The sequence below is a fragment of the Nannospalax galili genome, unplaced genomic scaffold, assembly GCF_000622305.1.
Source record: "Nannospalax galili isolate Female #2095 unplaced genomic scaffold, S.galili_v1.0 scaffold1319, whole genome shotgun sequence".
In the NCBI taxonomy this organism is placed as follows: domain Eukaryota; kingdom Metazoa; phylum Chordata; class Mammalia; order Rodentia; family Spalacidae; genus Nannospalax; species Nannospalax galili.
The window spans coordinates 216901-222360 of NW_008342098.1; positions in this window are offsets into that span (position 1 = coordinate 216901).

Consider the following 5460-nt stretch of genomic DNA (forward strand, 5'->3'; position numbering starts at 1 on the left):
GAGTCTCCTCTGATGGGGTGTATCCTCCCACACCTAGGATTCAGGACCCAGAAACTAGGTGCCATCATGATGGGACCTCCTCCTTTCTAAGAATGGTCCTATCAGCCCCTGTGTCCACTAGGCAGTGAAACCTCCTGCCATCTATTTCAAGATCTATCTTGGGCCTTACACCAGGGATAATAGGGACTGTCCAGTTCACCATAGGTTTTTCTCCTCTCCCGATCCCTCCCCCAGGGCACTGTAAATGTAGCTGATCATGGGGAAGTCCTCCTTTTGTCAATGGGGCTGGAGGCTGCCCTCCACTTAGTTTAAAGGCTTTCCTTCAATATCAAATCTGGATTTACAATCTTTCTGCCAATGGAAACTTTTGTGGCACCGGGGACAGGGCATAGACACGGGTCTTTTTGATACCCCACCTCCAGGCTTAGGCCGGTTCTCTTGCTGAGGACAATTTCTTTTAATATGGCCAGTCTGGCCACAGCCAAAACATGGGCCTACTATTCCTCTAGGCCCCATTGTTACCTGCTGTCCAAGATTAAGTGAATTAAATGCCTGGGTTAGGGCATGGGTCAGAGCATCTGTTTGAGTCTGTAAGACAGCAGCCATGGCTTTGGTTTGCCCCCTTTGGGTTCCCACCTCCTTGGAGGCAATTATCCATTATCCCATGGACCTGTCCTTAAGGCCAGCACAGACTATCTTGTGATAAGCATCCATTCCATCCCATACCAGGAGTTTAGTGAATTGCTCACTCAATGGGCCTGGGGGTAATTTTCATTTTAAGCTCTTCTCTACTCTGTCTATAAACTTGTAGAGGGGCTCACCAGGCTCTCGATTAATTCCTGCAAGGGGGATTTGGTAGGCCCCTTGTCCAATTTTCTCCAAGCATTTAATCCTATGACCCTGACCTGTTCCGTGTATAGGGCTGGAATGCCTGACTGTGGGTCCCCGGTGGCGTAATGGTCACTTGAACCAGTCAACATCTCAAAAGTAATGGGGACTGGTGGGTTGGCACTTGCATTCCTCTCAGCCTGTATCCTCCATTCCTCCTTAAAGAGGGCACACCATTTAATATATATAGGGCTAGGAAGGACTGCTTTGGTGAGGTCCAGCCAATCCTTTGTAGTACACTGTTGATGAGCCAAGCCTTGGAGGAGAGTATCTACCCAGGGTGATCCTGGGCCATCCTCAGCCACCACCTTTTTAAATTCCTTTAAATCCTTCACCTCCCAGGGATACCAGGGGTCAGGGCACAAGCCTCCTGGGTTTACATTAATAGGATATGCTTCCACCTGTGGCCTCATAGAAGCCTCCTGAGTGGGGCCAGAATCCTGGAAATGGGGACAGTTTTTATGGGTTTCAAGAAGCCCTGAAGCTGGCCAGGGCACACCCGAGGTTCCTCTTGTTACTTTGGCCGCTTTTGGTTTCACTTCTGTTGCATTTCTGCATTCTTCCTCAAACTCTTTCCATGATTCCCATGCCGGAGTTTCTGAAGGCTTGTCAGGAGGTGGCACCGAGGGCTTAGGGCTCTCGGGCTGAAAGCATGACTTTAGGGCCAAAATAATAGGGTAGAACTCCAGCAGCGGATCAACCCCCAATTGAACCTCCCTTTGTCAAGTTAGACGTTCCACATGTTCCCATGTATCCCCAGTAAAAACATTAGCCTCAAGTAGCCAGGGAGCCAAATGAATCACCTCTGCCCAAACCTTTTGAGCTACCAGATCTGACAGATCCAATCCCCTGCTTTTAAGCATATCTCTCAGCGCTTTAAGCACCAGGTCCTCAGACTTAAAAGTTGTGTTACCCATCTTTTCAGGTCTTGCTTACCCCAAACTTCCTGATTGGCCCCAATCCGTTTTTCTTCTTTCTTTCTTTTCTTCTTTTCAACTTCCTTTGAGCATCATGCTGGGCACCAATTGCCAGGGGTTCAAACCAACGACCCCCAGGCAGTGATGATTGGGCATGAGTAAGACCCCCATTTGCCAGCCCACACTGCCCCCAGTACCGGGAACACTCAGGCGCAACGGGGAGCCTAGTCAAGCAGGGACTCATTTATTTCAGGTGTTATAGAGCTTATAAAGGCACCTGGAAATCCCTTCCCCCCCAAGGGTGTATCTTAAGGATGGTCACACGCTGATCGTGCACTCCTCAGCAGTGTGGAAGTATTCTTCATACTTTCAAAGCAAGTCAGGCTGCACCCCAGTTATTTCCTTTTGTACATCTGCAAGGTGGGGCCTTTAGGTCCCCACAATGCTCTGTTTCCCTAAAGCTTTGGTCCTCTTCTCTTCTCACTTACTGAGTAATCTCTTCCATGTCTAAGCTGCTGGTGCTATTTTTACAGTGATGGCTTCCAAATATTTATCTCCTGCCCAAATTGTAGTCCTAAGCATCAAAATCTCACATCTCTTATCCTGACATGTCTGTATTTATGTGACCCAGACCTCTTAATTTTAAAAGTTCCTTGAAGAAACTCACTTCCTCCCATTATAATATTTATTACCTTTTGGCAAATCCAAAATTAAAACCAAATCAAACACAACAGCAAAAACCCATTTAATCTAAAAATATATGCAAGAAAGCAAGAATTATCCTTAAATTATCTCCTTTACACTCTTCACCCAGTTGCCTCTTAAATCTTCTTATTTATGTCTACTTACCATTGTCTTAGTTCAGGCTTTCATGACCTCTTAGGTAGTTATTATACCGGCTTTATAACCAACAAACCTCCTTTACTTGTAGCCACTCTTTTCACTAATGTATTTGTCACATTTGACTCATGTGATGTCTTTTGGTCATAATAACAGAAATTCAGTTCCATGTGGGTCATGCAGAACCCACAAATAACTTGAGTATCTAAGGATTGATCAAAACTATTTCATACACAGGGCTTAAGTGACGTTACCATGACATCATCTTTACCCTTCTCTTGCTTTCTCACTCCAGAATTTTGTTTTCCTCTGTTTACTTCATTTGGCAAGCAACTTTTGAGGCAGCCAGTAAGGGACAAATGACTGCATAATCTTGGCTATTCAGATTTCAAAGGAATAAAGAACTTTTTCTCAGTTTTACTCGTCAAATCTTAGGAAAGACTGTTGTGCAAATTTGTGGTATGTACTTTGAACAAATTGCCATAGCAAGGGGGTATAACCTTAGACTTGGCAAGTAGCCAAGATCACAAAGGGTAGCAAAATGAGGTTCCTCAAAGAAAATTGTAGTTCTGTTATCACTTGAAGGGGAAGGAAAGCACACTACCCAGAGGCTGCACATTATAACCACAATCTTGCCTGCTCTCCATTTCTCCCATCCCTTCCGTTCTATTTCCATACTATTTCTAGTCAATGTATGAATTGGTTTCAGGCCTATGTGCCTTTGCTAGTGTTGTTGTATCTGCCTAACATGTGGGACTGGCCAAGTTTTATTCCTCTTTTACAGTCCAGCTAGAATATCTACACTGGGAGGCCTTTGCTGACCTCCATCTCACTTCTTCCTTTTGCGGTATGATGCTCATCCTAATAGCTTATAGCAATACTGAATCCTTGAATCATAGTACAAGGCACAGAGTAGATACTCAATGAATTATTGTTTTTATAAATGAATAAAGTACTGGGGGATAGAAGTAATATTAAAACTTTTCACTTTCTTTGGATGTAAGGAACTTCCTTTAACCCACCATTGTCTCTCTTCAACCTTCTCTTTGAAAACATGCACAAATGGGCACATTATGTGCAGCAATTCTTCAAAAGGGAGGAGAATGCCACCTCTTAGAACTTCTTAAAAACAAAGGCATTGCTCATCCTTTCTGAATGTTCTTTTGTCTTTTATACAGCTGTAAGGACCTGTAGATCTCTGAGATCCTTTTTTTATACCTTTTGTTTGGATAAGTGTAGTGGTATAAAGCAAGCAGACAAAATAGTATCTGAAATAGAGGCAAGGAGGTCAGATAGACAGGTAAGGTCAAAGGGAATTATAGAGTTACAGACAAGAAAATGTTGAACATTTCCCTTCTGCTCACAGTTGACTTGGCTTGTTTTAATAATGAGAAAGTGGTTTGTGAAATTCTTTCTCCTTTTGTACCTGTAGCAGATGGCTTCTCTTTGGGTGATACCCAAGCAAATCTAGTTTGGCCTAATACAACCCAATTTCTTTTACAGTAGGCAGTTCTTAGAAAATGCATTAGTAGAATAAAAATACTTGGATTTTCTCAATAGCAAAACTGTGTACTAGATCTTCAGTCACTAAGCTCTATCTATTCAATATCCCACAAATGGAGAGCATTAATCTTGCTTTTAGCTTTCTTCTTTAAAGACTTATGTAAATTTCTCAATGGGAGTATAAGAAAGTATTTCATCATATGTCAAATACAGTATGTGTAACTGTGAGTCATTAACATCAGAGAATATCAATATTTAACTGGGCAACATGAATCACTAACGTGTCTTCTACTGAGTAATGTTAAAGCAAATATAAATGGTCATATTTTCAAGTTTCATTATGATTTTTTGCTTTAAATTATTTTTCAGCACTTGGATTTTTAAGGGGGGCAGTAATAAGACTGAGAACATGAATTGGATTTTTGAACTGAACTTGTGAATTGTGTAGATTGCTTTTTATGAGAGTTTATCAAAATTAGCCTGGTAACATACAAATTTGTTTTCCCTAAGAAAAAAGAAATGGAAAAGGGGGCTAGAGAGATGGTTCAGCAGCTAAGAGCACTGGCTGATTTTGCAGAGGGCCTGGGACCAGTTCCCAGCACTTGTGTGGTAGATGATCCAACACCCTCTTTGGGCCTTCCTGGGCATTGTACGCACAGGTGCATTTACAGACATGCAGGCAAAATGCTCATACGCATAATATAATAAAATAATAAAATTATAAAAAAGAGGCTGGAGAGATGACTCACTGGTTCAAAGCACTCACTACTGAGGACCTAGGTTTGGTTCCCAGTACCCATATGGTGGGCTAACACCCATCCTTAACTCCAATTCCAGGGGATCTAATGACCTCTTTTGGCTTCCTCAGGCTCCAGGCTACACACATGATGCATTTATACACATGCAGGCAAAAAACTCATACACATAAAATAAAAATAAATAAAGTCTTAAAATAAAGCAAAAATAAAAACTTTTTTAAAAGAAATAAAGAAAACAACAAAAAAGATAGCTAAATCTCTTAACATGCATGTACTTGTTGAACAATTATCGTTTTGAGGATTTAAGATTACTATATTCAGCAGCATATACCAGTAGAGAGAGGGGTGAGGGACCAGTTTCAAAATCTAAGAATATTTCTGGCTCTTGCAATTGCAGGAAAACATTCCTTAGTTTTCTCTGTGAAAGTGTCTAACAGGATTAGCAGTAGGAAAAGCAAAGCAAAAATAATGCTATGTAACTACAAGATCAGATTGAGCAGTTAAGTGTCCCACTGTTGTCAAGATACTGGGACTTCGTGCAGAGTCAGAGAAGA